Source organism: Apium graveolens, chromosome 3 (assembly GCF_009905375.1).
Source record: "Apium graveolens cultivar Ventura chromosome 3, ASM990537v1, whole genome shotgun sequence".
Taxonomy (NCBI): domain Eukaryota; kingdom Viridiplantae; phylum Streptophyta; class Magnoliopsida; order Apiales; family Apiaceae; genus Apium; species Apium graveolens.
Genome location: NC_133649.1, coordinates 160361483 through 160376543, shown reverse-complemented (window position 1 = coordinate 160376543; position 15061 = coordinate 160361483).

The following is a 15061-nucleotide window of genomic DNA, read 5'->3' as shown; positions in this document are numbered from 1 at the left end:
GAGTATCCCTATTCATTTTCTATCTGATTCCGGGACGGAATCCTTTTAAGGAGGGGAGACTGTAATAACCCCAAATTTTGGAATTTTTGAAACCCTTATGAATAGTGATTTTGCTGAATAAGAAAACTTTTCATGCCACACTATGTAGGGGTTCTTCTATTGTTATTCTGAGATCTTATTAGTACTTTATATGGGATATAAGTGTATGTAAAGATCGTCAGAATCCAAATTCGAACACTTTGATTTTTCCCGAAAATCCACCAGATATCGAAAGAATTGAGTATAAGGTAACATGGTAAAAAGGATTTAAATTCAAGGATTGTAAGAGAGGATCATAAAAGGAATATAATGTATTGAGAAAGGTTAATGGAACCCAAGTAATAAGATCCTGGGTATGATCCCTCAAGCGATAAACGAAAAGAAAGTTAAGCGAACCGTATAACAGATCAGCGGTCATTAACCAAGTAATTAGAAGCTAATCAAAGAGATTAGGGGGGATGATATCATCAAACCAATGAAAAGAGGACAAAGGTGGGAGGGTGACATCAGATGGTGACATAAGCATGAACAAAACAAGTGTGTTGTTGGTTGATTTAGAACCACACAAAAGTTACCATGGTAAAAGGTAAGAAAACAAAACAAAACAAATCAAAAAACAACCAACCAAGCCAAAACATTTCATTTTCACCAAAAACAAAAAGCTATCTCATTTCTTCATCAAGCTCTCGGCTTTTTTCATTTTCAAAGGAAAGAAAAATCCAAAACCAAGATCCAAGCTTTGTTAAATCATGAGGTAATTATCTAAGGTTCCTTATACATAGATTTAGCTATCCCATGAGTTTAAGCTTCTAATTCCTTTACAATCTCTTCCAATAAATCAAGGAAGAAGATGGTAAATAGTAACCTTCAAGAAATAACTTTGGTTTTCTTGATTTTTATGAAAGTTCAAGGTAGCTTAAGCATAGATCAAGGCTTCCATGGGCATTCCAAGGATCTTTCATTGATTAAAAGCTTTAAGGAAGGTATAACTCTAAATTATCTTAGCATTAAGTTGTTTGGTATAAATGATTATGATGATGGAATGATAGATTAAGTGTAGTAGTTGCTTTGTCATGTTGAGATCTTAGTTGTTAAGTGTTTTTGTTAATTTTGGAAGTTAAGAGTAGCACTAGTTGTTCTTGATGATTCATGGTATTATTTGGGCTTGGTTTAAATGGTTTAAAGTGGTTGATGAGTGATATTGTCATATGGTTGTATTGGGATTGATTGGTGATGGTTTGGTGTTGAATTGGTTTGGTAAAATTTTGGGAAATCGCGTAAACATAACCGTCGTAATGCCCGATTTACCGTAGACTGTTTTTGTTCTTAAAATCAGAACCCTTGAACTCACTGTTAGGTTTTGACCATTGCCATGTTTAGATAGTTCATGTTATGGGCTTCGTTTTGATATGTGGTACGCTTGAATCCGATGTACGGTTTAGGAGAAACAGCCGTTTTAAGTAACGACATTTCGCGATCGAATCATTACCCCTCGCCTTACTTTGAAACCTTGGTTAAGGACCTTAAATGACTAATTGGGGTATGAAACATTTATGTAAAGTGGATTAGGCAGTTGGTAAGGTACTCGCGAAAGAATTGCTTTAAAACTCTTAATGGTTAATTTATTAAAAATGGTGGAGCCGAGGGTACTCGAACGACTTAGGTTATTCGTTAAGCGTAGGAGTGACCATAAGCAAACGTTAGGGTTCAATTGGTTAAAGTCTAGTTTCTTAAGCGACTGGGGTCTAATTCCAAATTATGTTGTTATTCATAGGTTATCGGACCCACTCTAAGCTTAAGTCTATCCGGGAGCACTCGGGCAAGTTTTCTATCCGTTATACTGTTGTTGTGATGTATACATTTGTATATGCATTATCTTGTGATAGATGCATAATGGTTAATTAGCAAATTCTTGCGATATATTGTAGCATGTGATATGGTATATATGCATGCCTGTTTCGTATTCTTGATACATATATCTGTTGATTCAGTTGATAATACTTATGCTAGAGATAAACGGTAATTTGCATATACCCTTAGTATAGGGGACCCAAAGGTGAACATTTTTCTAAAACCGGGAGTCGATGTTCCCGAGTATAATATATATATATATTTATATATATATATGAATAGTTTTCAAAACTATTATTCGAATAAGGTTTATTCGATAACTTTATTTTATTAATGAATATTATTTTGAATATTCATTCGAGGGCTTATGACTCCGTTTATTTTATTATTGAATATTATCTTGAATATTCATTCGAGGGCTTATGACCCCGTTTATTTTATTTATGAATATTATTTCCAATATTCATTCGAGGGCTTATGACTCCGTTTATTTTATTAATGAATATTATCTTGAATATTTATTCGAGGCCTTATGACTCCGACTAATTACTAATTATTATTCTTTATTTTATTAAGGAATAATGTATCGATAATCAAACTCGCTTTTGATTATTCAAATAAAGATAGTACTTTCGTATAAGTATATCTTTGGTTATTTAATATTCATTTCAAGCATAAGTTTTAAAACTTCTACTTCAATTATTTTTATAAAGATTATTCTTTTTGAGAATATTATTTAAATAATAATATTCAGATATTTTCTAATATATTGGGACTGATTTATTTTATTAAATCAGCATCACTCCAAACATTCTTAAAAATGTTTTGCGAGTCTTCAAAATGATTTTAAAAGTTAGAGCGGATCCCAAAAAACTCATTTTTATATTTAAGATCCTCCTTTCGAAGGGGATTTAAATACTCGCTCAAAACCGGAGGGATCCGGCTCTGTGGTGTATTGTATATTCGCAACAAGGTTGCTATTTTGATAAAAGAATTTTTGATTACTTACCCAACACTCGGGAAGTAAAATTCTTGGAACAATTTAATCCATTAACAGGCTTCGCCTGGGAAATATCGGTGAGTTCTCCTTTCCAACTAGATACGTCTTCTTGGTGGAGTCGTATCAACAAGTTTCTACTTGGGGAAAGGGGGAACGAGCTTTACGTTTCAGAGTCATGGATTTCATCTGAACTAGGAGTGGCGTAAGTGGTCGAGTGGCGCCGGTCCAGCCTTATTATATTGGCCCAAATGGCCTGGAAGTTCCGCAAGACGGTACATTCCTTAGGAGTCCAGTGTTCGGTTGACAAGTAAATCCGACAGGTTCTCCTCTACATGTAGAAAATGGTGGGGTTGTACTACTGTGACTGATTATCGTAAGTGGTCTTATTGGCGCGACAAACTCCCGTAATGAGTTCATCATCCAATTGGATATTTCTGCAACACTACCCATAGCACTTCGATAGAAAGGCTACGGCTGGGCGATTGTTGAGTGTTGGCAGGGTCGAGTTTTCAAAATGGTGTTTCCATTGAGTGAAGTATCTCGTAACTTCATTTCTTTTGAATGATATTTCAAAGATTGATTCTATACAAGTTATGCCTTGTAGCTTCATATATGTGATGAACTATTTATAACTTGAACGGTGGTAGTTCAAGTAGTATTCGGAAAAGATATAAGTATATTGGAGTATCTTGTAACTTCATCTTTTAAACTTATATCTAGTAAATGATTATCTTATGCATGTCAAAGATTTTCAGAAAAATGTTGAGACAAGGTTAGATATATGAGATCACCTTGCAACGATAGTTTTATACAGTTATAAACTGGAACTCTGTGTATATTATGCATGGAAGAGGACTTCCAAGATTTTGAGTCTACCCCTCCCTTGTCCTTTAAAATAATTCTATCAAATCTCGAGAACTCGAACCACATCGAAGTTCCCCCAAGCGTTTTGCTTGTCGATAGAAACAGCTTGTTTTATTAGTGTATATATGTATATGTATACGTACTTCTGAATTTTTCGGAGGAAGTACTAGGGTGTGAGTTGATCGTTGTCAACAGATAATTAAATAAGGGCGTGTTTGTTTTGAAACTATATTCAAATATTTAAATAAGTCGAGATACTATTCTTCGACGATCTGAAATTATTCGAATGATATTCCGAAAATTAGATAGTATTTTAAATCAGGTTCTATGGTTTTTAAATCATAAATAAATCCTTTAATAAATAATAATTAATTAAATGAAATCGATAAATAATTAAACCTCGAAGGAGTTTACTTTTAAAAGAATATTTAAAATAATATTCCTCAACTAATTTATGTTTACGTAATTTAATAACCTTTAATGTTTAATCGGTTTTGAAATAAATAATCGTTGGGATATGCTTCTCCCATAATAAATGAGTAGGTATATGATATTTATTACTCGAACAATAAAATATAATTGAGGGAATACGATCTTTGGAAACCGTTTTAATAAAAGTTCGAGGTGTTTTAATGTTTCGTAAGTGGACGTTGGGTCCCTTAATACGTAACTACTATGGAATTTTAATCATCCCGTAATATCACCGGAATAATTCCCGGGTTTTTATTTTGAAATCCCGACCGACTCTCGGTCTTATAATAATATGTCACGCTTATAGCGGAATTAAACATTTCACGATATATACTTATCGTACAACATCGCTACATTATGCGAAAATTCAATTACTATGTATCATGGTAAGCATGATATTTTTGCAATGATAATAAAACAATCCTTTCACAACACAACAGTATATGGTGTTGGGTTCGTAAACTTGCCTGGATATTTTGCGGTGGAGGATGTTCTAGGTTCCGCTCGAAAATCTATAATCATAAACACAATTCGTTTCGTTAGGTCCCGTTCTAATTTACGGCGACTCGCACTCATGCGCTACTTATTATGCACCCTCTCAACTTATTTTACCCTTATTATTTCTTTAAGTCCTTATTATCATTATGGTCGCTTCCTTTTTCAAAGTATCTTAAGTCCATTTCCATTATCCTCGTCGGCTCCGCTTATGAATTCTACGGTTTTTAATCGCGCGGTCTCGGCTCCGATGTTTTTATAAAATTGAAAAATCATTATTTTCACTTTATATTTTTACGGAAGTTAGAAAACTCAATTTATTACTCTCTTTAAAAATTTCATGATTTATGAACACTTTTAAGTCGATCCTTTTAATTTTCAAAGTTCGTAATTCGTAGCAGTTTTTTATCGCGTAAATCACTTTTAGTAAAACGGCCATAACTTTTGATCCGTAAATCAGAATCAAGCGATTCAAGCGCCTAAACGATCCTTATAATATTTTATATCATAATCTAGGGTTAATTTTCAATAAACTACAGTTTACATCTTCGGGAATTTCTGAAGAAACTTAAAGTTATGTTTTGTTTATTTTAGCGAGATTACGGTTACGATCGGAGTTTCGTTTATGCCTTAAATATTTATACTACCACCAACAATCAACACATCATCATCATCACACTAACTCCTCTCAAGAACATCATGTTCTTGAGGCAACAACAATCAACCTTAAATCTACTTAGCTAAACATCAAGCTTACAACAATACTCCCACCAAAACTAGGTTTACAACTATATACTAAAAGGATCTTGAACTTAAATCTTAAATAAGGTTGGGTCAAAGATTTATACCTTTCTTGAGAGCTTGATATGTGTTCTTGATGATGTTGAAGTCTTGGGAGTGCTTAGTATAGTTTTTAGAACCTAAAACAACCATTAAAATCAAGAAACTAAAGAAGAGTTACTATTAATACTATTCATTATCAACTTTCTTGATTTTATTTCACCCATCAAACCTTGATAAAAAGAGCTCAAAGATTTATCTTCCCTTAGTTTGGTTGGTAGGAAGCTTGAGAATTAATGGGAGGATTTATCCATGGCTAGAGCTTGAAGGTTTGAATTTGATTTCTTTGTTTTATATGAAATAGCCGAATGAAGAAGGTTGGGAGAGAAAGAGAGAGTTTTTGTAATGCTTCCTTGGTTGCTTCTTGGAAATAAGGCTTGTGATATCTTTTATTTGATTGTTATTCCCTAGTATATATCCTAGGATTTGATCTTGGTTGCCAATCTTGGAGACAAAACTAGCTAGCATTGGTAGATTACAAGCTAAGCCACTTGGTTTAGCTCTTTAGCTCATTATTTGCTAGCCCTTGGTTGATCATCCTATGCTTAGCTTACTATTTGATAAAGTAACCATGGTTACTTTTCTACCATGGTTAGTTAGTGGGTTACGTTTATTTACTCGTTTACGCGTTCGCTCGGTCGCTTAAATATTTTCGTATACTTTCTCGTAAATGGTTCGCGACGTAAATCCTTTCGTATTTATTCCTTATGCTTTGAATTATCATACTTGAATATAAATCCGTAGGGTTTTAAATTCGTAATTACATTGTGATTCCCGTAATCCTCGATGATTCGTAAATATGATCATTTTTCAAAGTTCGTTTTCTTCGAAAACTAATAGCATTTACATACACTCATTTGGTACGTATAATCATAATATCAACTCCGAAACTCATTTTCTCATGCACTACATAGTGTGGGCTAAAAAATTTTCCCCGTCCGTCAGGGTTACAATTCATTAAATTTTTTTACAAAGTCTGAAAAATTCGAGTTATTACAGTCTTCCCCTCTAACAAGGATACCGTCCCGGAATCAATTAAAAAATAAGTGGGGATATCTATTCCTCATTGCGTCTTCAAGTTCCCAAATTTACTCTTCGACATTTTGATTCCTCCACAAGATTCTAACCAGCTTCACAGTCTTGTTCCTCAGCACTTGTTCTTTTTGGTCCATTATCCTTACTGGTTGCTCGATGTAGGTCAGGTCTGGTTGTAAATCTACCTGCTCGTATTCTATTACATGTCGTGCATCTGCATGGTACTTCCTTATCATGGAAACGTGGAACACGTTGTGCACTTGTTGCAGATTAGGAGGCAAGGCGAGCTCGTAAGCTAGAGGTCCTATTCTCCTCAAAATTTCAAAGGGTCCTATGAATCTGGGGCTCAACTTCCCTTTCTTCCCAAATCTCATCACTCCTTTCCACGGAGATACCTTCAATAGCACTAAATCTCCTACTTCAAATTCCCTATATTTCCTGGTCTGGTCGGCGTACTTCTTTTGTCTATCCTGAGCTGCTACCAGTCTTTTCCTGATGAGTCCCACCATTTCTCTGGTCTGTTGGACTAACTCCGGTCCTAATATCTTGTGTTCTCCAACTTTATCCCAACATAGGGAAGAGTGACATCTCATTCCAAAAAAAGCTTCATACGGAGGCATTCCAATGCTAGCGTGATAGCTGTTGTTGTAAGCAAATTCGATTAGGGGTAAGTGGTCATTCCAATTTCCTTTAAAATCAATGGCATACACTCGTAGCATATCTTCTAGGGTCTGAATAGTCCTTTTGCTTTGTCCATCAGTCTGGGGGTGGTAAGCGGTACTCATGTTTAGTCTGGTGCCTACGCATTCCTGGAAGCTTCTCCAAAATCGGGAATTAAACCTTGGGTCTCGATCTGACACTATGGCAACAGGAACGCCGTGTCTCACTACAATTTCTTATAAGTAAATATCCACCAGCTTGTCTATGGTGTACCTTTCGTTGATTGGTAGGAAGTGTGCAGACTTGGTCAGTCTATCTCTGATAACCCATATGGCATCGTGATTGGTCTTTGTTCTTGGTAGGCCCGTCACAAAATCCATGGTTATATGCTCCCATTTCCATTCCGGAATTTCCAGGGGCCGTAATAGTCCATTAGGTCGCTGATGTTCAGCCTTCACTCTCTGGCATGTCAAGCACTTGTTGACCCACTCTTCTACTTCTCTCTTCATGTTAGGCCACCAATAATATTCCTTAAGGTCACGGTACATCTTCGTACTTCGTGGGTGAATTGAATATCTGGAGTTGTGCCCTTCGTGCATCAGCTTGTCCTTTAACTCTTGCACATTGGGAATCCAAATTCGGGACGCATACCTCATGATCCCTTTCTCGTCCTTCTCGCATCTCACTTCCTCACCGGTCAATGTTCCTCTTTCTTCACTCATCTTCTTTTCCTGACATACTCGTATCTTTTCAATTAGTTCTGGCACTAGCTTAATCTTAAATAATCTTTCTGTTCCCTTACCGGTCATCCTTACGTCAATTTCCATTTTCTCAAATTCTTTAATTAATTCCTCAGATGTCATTATCATTTTGAGTCTTTCCTTCCTACTAAGGGCATCAGCCACCACATTGGCTTTACCCGGGTGATACAAAATTTCACAGTCGTAGTCCTTAATCAACTCTAACCATCTCCTCTGTCTCATGTTCAGTTTTTTCTGAGTAAAAATATATTTGAGGCTCTTATGGTCTCTGTAAATCTTGTATTTCTCACCGTACAGGTAGTGTCTCCAAATTTTCAGGGCAAACACTATGGCTGCTAATTCTAGATCATACGTCGGGTATCTGCTCTCATACTCCTTCGATTGCCGAGAGGTATACGCTATAACTTTGCCGTGCTGTATAAGCACACATCCTAATCCTTTAAGCGATGCGTCACTGTATATCACAAACTCTCCCTTTCCATCTGGAAGAGCGAGCAGTGGTACTGACACCAGCCTCCTTTTCAGTTCCTGAAATCTTTCCTCACATTTCTCTGTCCATACAAACTTTTATGTCTTCCGGGTAAGTCTAGTCAGTGGACCGGCTATCTTAGCAAAGTCTTGCATGAATCTTCGGTAATATCCTGCTAAACCCACAAAGCTCCTGACCTCTGTTGGGGTAGTTGGTCTTTCCCAGTTAGACATCGCCTCTATCTTGGCGGGGTCAACTAAAACTCCTTTGCTACTCACCACATGTCCTAAGAACTGAACTTCCCTTAACCAAAACTCGCATTTCGAGAACTTGGCATATAATTTCTTATTCCTCAAGATTTCTAAGACTATCCTCAAATGTTCTGCATGTTCTTGCTCTATCTTTGAGTATATTAGAATATCATCTATAAAAACTATCACACATATATCTAGGTACTTTTTGAACACTCTGTTTATCAAATCTATAAAGGCTGCGGGTGCATTGGTTAGCCCAAACGACATGACTAAGAACTCATAGTGTCCATACCTATTGCGAAAAGCGGTCTTTGGTATATCCTCAGGTTTGATTTTCAACTGGTGATACCCTATCCTCAAATCTATTTTGGAAAAATGCACAGCTCCCTTGAGTTGATCGAATAGGTCATCAATCCTAGGGAGAGGGTACCTATTCTTAATAGTCAGCTTATTCAATTCTCGATAGTCTATGCATAATCTCATACTGCCGTTCTTTTTCTTTACGAACAGTATTGGCGCTCCCCATGGCGACACACTGGGTCTTATCATTCCATTATCTAATAATTCTTGCAGTTGAGAAGCTAATTCCTTCATTTCAACTGCGGCTAGCCTATATGGGGCCTTGGACACTGGTGCCGTTCCTGGTGCTAATTCGATAGCGAATTTTATTTCTCTGTCGGGTGGCAACCTTGGTAAGTTCTCTGGAAATACATCCTCGAATTCATTTACTATGGGTATGTCCTGTATGTTAGGAACTTCCTTCTTCGTATCCATCACATAAGCTAAATAGGCCTCGTTACCTTTCTTTAACAACCTTTTTGCCTGTAGCATGGTTAGAAATTTTTGGGCCTGTCATTGACCTCTAAACACTACTTCCTTTCCATTTTGCACTCTTATCTTCAACCTCTTCTGTTCATAATCTATTTGCGCTCCATTACTGAATAAGCAATCCATTCCTAAGATTACATAAAATTCTCCTAACGCAAATGGGATTAGGTCAACCTCGAAGTCTTTCCCTTCTAATTTTAACTTGCACTTAGGGTGTACTTGATTCACAAGAATTATTTCTTTGTTTGCTATTTCCACTTGTAATACCTCACGTAAGGGTATGGCGTTAAGTTTTAACTTTTTAGCAAAATCTTGATATATAAATAACTTGACATTTGCATGTTCGGAATTTAACAGAAGGGTACATGCTATCACGTCAGTATTTCGGACAGCATCCTGAACGGTCATATTGAAGGTCCTAGCAGCTGGGGGTCGGTTGGATGCGGCTCCGCTCATCCCTGAGACTGGGGGCTTCAATGTCGGGAAATCCTTTCTCATGTGTCCTACCTTCCCACATTGGAAATACGTCTCATTGGGTCGGTGCAGTTATTGGCAAGGTGTCTGATTTGGTCACACCTGTAGCATTTCAGAGGGGCTCTCGCCTGGGTGCACACTCTAAGGTGTCTCCTCCTACAGGTTTGACACTCCAGTATTGGGGCACGGGGTTGGCTATGAAACGTTACCCTAGATTGTCCGCCGCCGTGCCCAACACTCTCACTTGGGGCCTTTCTGAATCCGGGGCCTCTCGCAGGTTAGGACACCACTCCCCTGACAAACCTGCTTGGAAGGCTCCTGTTCCCGATTCCTATTCCTTGGCTTCCTATCTTCCTCTTCCTATTTTCCTTTTCCTTCGAACTTTGTTCACTGCCAGCTTCAACAATTGAGGCTTTTTGGACTAAGGTGGCATAATCTGTCAGCTCTAGTACTGCCACTCGGTTCTGAATCCACTGTTTCAGACCAAGCTGAAACCTTCACGCTTTCTTCTCTTCGATAATCACTAACTCAGGCACAAATCGTGATAGCTCAGTAAACTTAGCCTCATACTCTTCCACAGTCATCTTATCCTGTTTAAACTCTAGAAACTTAATCTCCATTTGGGTTTCCATAAACCTAGGGAAATACTTGTCTAAGAACACTCGGGTAAATCTATCCCATGGAATCACAGCATAAGTCTCTAAATTTCGTTTGGACTCCCACCAGTAATTAGCTTCTCCTTTCAGCATGTAAGAAGCGAAAATGGTCTTGTTTCATTCCTCTACACCTAGTATCTCGAAGGACTTTTCTATCTCTTTGAGCCAAGCCCGTGCTTCAACGGATTCGGCAGATCCTAGAAACTCTGGGGGTTTGAGAGATTTGAAAGCCCTGAAGATAGTGGCTGCAGTCTGTTGGGCAGCATGCATCTGTGATGGAATAGGCTGTTGGTTCATATTTTCTCTTAAAAGTTTCATAAACTCATTCATGGGGTTCCCTCCCTGATGGGTATCCTCAGCCTCTTCTTCTACATATTCTTCCTCATCATATTCATTATAGTCTAGGTCCTCTTCACTTTCTTCATTCACTACAGGGTCAGGTTCATTCCGTTGTTGGTTAACAGATTCTGCGGGCTGTGCCCTGGTTCCTCTTTTACGGGGTGGCATTGTTCTGATAATGAAAATTTGTCAATATAGTTGCAATTATTTTACAGTTGGATTAATTTATTTATATGTAAGCATGTCATTTACTATCTAGCATGTTTTTATCAGGTGCAATAATATAAAACTCTATTTCCTAATAACTGCTATATATATATATATATATACCATAGGGTCTCCCACTTATATCTGGGGGACAAAACAACTAACCGAGTTCCTACATGCCTTGATTATAATACATCATTACTTGTCCTGAATACTGAAATGCAAATACATAAGTCGTGTACCCTGAAGGGCTAGGAATGCTATCTACTACCAGCTATCCTATCAAAATTGGTGACAAGTCACCCAGCCTTCTTCAAGGTCCATAAATAGTCATTAGTTCCTCAGTCACTGTCACTACGCGTGAGGTCATGCACACTCCTCATCGCTCCTGCCAATATCAGCTCTACATCAACTACCGGGATGTATCCTCCAACCGCCATCATCCTCATCTGAACCCGGTTACGGAGCTCTGTCCCATCAATCTTTCTGCGGGCTATGGCTGGGGAAGCAGCTCTGAAGTCCCCTGGGTATCCTAGTCTGATGGCTCTCTCAGCTGTCACTACCTGGCATAACTCCACAATGCGGGCAGATGCCGCAGTGATCTCAGCGTTAAGCTGAGCCACCATCCAGTCGTGTACAGCTACATGCATGGTCGCCGGGGGTGGTAGAGGTGAGTCTGGGTCACTAGAGGATATGTCATAAGTCTCGTAGGTCTGTGCATCCATCCCATCCTCCTCATCATCATCAGTATAGAGCAAAGGGCTCTGCATCCCTCGGTGTGGTGTAGGAGAGTGAACAGTTGGGAGATGGTACATCTCTACATCTCTCCAGCCTAAGTCATCTCCCTGGGGCATATCAACTTCGTCAGCTATGGGGACAGGAAGGTCAGTCTCCTCCTCCGGGGCATCCTCAGTAGGGTCATCATCTGAGTCATCGATGGGTGGGTCCTTCGGCTCGGGAGTAGGGTCACGCTCAAGGACTATAGCATCATCAACAGGATCAACCTCCCTCATAGGCTCAACTAGTACCTGACATAATAGACAAGGTGTTACTAACTTAGAGTCGGAATTCCCTTGAGGGTTAAAACTGTCAAGACTACCCGTGTAGCCCGACAATGAACTCGACTTGAACTCTAATTGATTATTAATTATTCTTATGTCTACGTATTTTATATCCTATCGTTTCCAAGATTTGATAACCTAAGGCTCTGATACCATTTATGTGGCGCCCCAAAATCCGGGGTCAGGAATCTTGGAGGCCACGCCATCTAAATCACTACAAACCACATACCTCACATCACATTATATAAATATTCACACTTTACGACCCCTCACTTATCACACACACACACTTACACGTTATTATCTTGGAAATGAATCATTCATTACTAGAGTAAATTAACCACAAAGTGATAATTATTACAACCCAAAAGTAATTAAGTCTTACCGGGGAATAACCTTTAAGTAAGGCTAGTCCGTCGGCCAAATATACATTTCTTATTTCTTACCTTACATCAGTCATACTTATAAATAAGCCGAACTAAAAACAACTGAAAGCCAATCCAGCTTATTTGGACTACCTGGGGTACAATACCAAACAACCTACGGAATAGCTGGCCATTTCCTACCCGTTTCCTGGCTGTGAGTCTCATGGTAGGCATCTTGATTCACTGTTGTATTGTGTCAATTTAAGAAAACAAGTGTGAGCTATAATGCCCAGCATAATAGTGTACTGTATAAAAATGACTGTATGATAAACTCACGTAAAACATCATATATGATAATTATGTTTTATTCAAAAATAGTTTTCCTTGGTGATACACACCTTCTTATTAAAATAATTCTTTAGTGGATTTGATTATCCTGCGAATACCTTAATAGTAAACCCTGCACCTAAGCTTGGGTTACGGTATTGCATCACAATTCCAATTAGAAGAATAGGACACTCGTTGGAGCCACCGTATACGATGATCAGTCGTAATACGATAATAGTAACCTTTTCTACTAGTAGAAGGACGACACCTTCGTATCCCGGTTATCACCATGGCCGCATTTGGGCTACGTGTCCCATTTTGGGTATACACATACTTTACAAGTTCCTGAGTACACAGAGTACCTTTGCCTGCGGTACCTTTGGTACTCCATCTAGCACACATAGTACCAGAGTCTACCCCTCCCTTGTCCTTTGAAATAACTCTATCATATCTCGAGAACTCGAACCACATCGAAGTTCCCCCAAGCATTTTGCTTGTCGATATAAACATCTTGTTTTATTAGTGTATATATGTATATGTATACGTACTTCTGAATTTTTTGGAGGAAGTACTAAGGATGTGAGTTCACCGTTGTCAACAGATAATTAAATGAGGGGGGAGTTTCTTTTAAAACTATATTCAAATATTTAAATAAGTCGAGATACTATTCTTCGACGATCTGAAATTATTCGAATGATTTTCCGAAAATCAGAATGTATTTTAAATCAGGTTCTATGTTTTTAAATCATAAATAAACCACTTAATAAATAATAATTAATTAAATGATAGTCGATAAATAATTAAACCTCGAAGGAGTTTACTTTTAAAAGAATATTTAAAATAATATTCCTCAACTAATTTATGTTTACGTAACTTAATAACCTTTAATGTTTAATCGGTTTTGAAATAAATAATCGTTGGGATATGCTTCTCCCATAATAAATCAGTAGGTATATGATATTTATTACTCGAACGATAAAATATAGTTGAGGGAATACGATCTTTGGAAACCGTTTTAATAAAAGTTCAAGGTGTTTTAATGTTTCGTAAGTGGACGTTGGGTCCCTTAATACGTAACTACTATGGACTTTTAATCGTCCCGTAATATCACCGGAATGATTCCCGAGTTTTTATTTTGAAATCCCGACCGACTCTCGGTTTTATAATAATACGTCAGGCTTATAGCGGAATTAAAATTTCACGATATATACTTATCGTACAACATCGCTACATTATAAGAAAATTCAATTACTACGTATCATGGCAAGCATGGTATTTATGCAATGATAATAAAACAATCCTTTCACAACACAACAGTAAATGGAGTTGGGTTCGTAAACTTTCCTGGGTATTTCGAGGTGGAGGATGCTCTAGGTTCCGCTCGGAAATCTATAATCATAAACACAATTCGTTTCGTTATGTCCCGTTCTAATTTACAACGACTCGCACTCATGCGCTACTTATTATGCACCCTCTCAACTTATTTTACCCTTATTATTTCTTTAAGTCCTTATTCTCATTATGGTCACTTCCTTTTTCAAAGTATCTTAAGTCCATTTTCATTATCGTCGTCGGCTCCGCTTATGGATTCTACGGTTTCTAATCGCGCGGTCTCAGCTCCGATGTTTTTATAAAATTGAAAAATTATTATTTTCAATTGAAATTTTTATGGAAGTTAGGAAACTCAATTTACTACTGTCTGTAAAAATTTCATGATTTATGAACACTTATATGTCGATTCTTTTTATTTTCAAATTTCGTAATTCGTAGCAGTTTTTTATCGCGTAAATCATTTTTAGTAAAACGGCCATAACTTTTGATCCGTAAATCGGAATCAAGCGACTCAAGCACCTAAACGATCCTTATAACTTTGTATATTATAATCAAGGGTTATTTTTCAAGAAACTACAATTTACATCTTCAGGACTTTCTGCAGAATCTTAAATTTATGTTTTGTTCGTTTTAGCTAGATTACGGTTACGATCGGAGTTTCGTTTATGCCTTAAATCTTTATACTACCACCAACAATCAACACATCATCATCATCACACTAAATTCTCTCAAG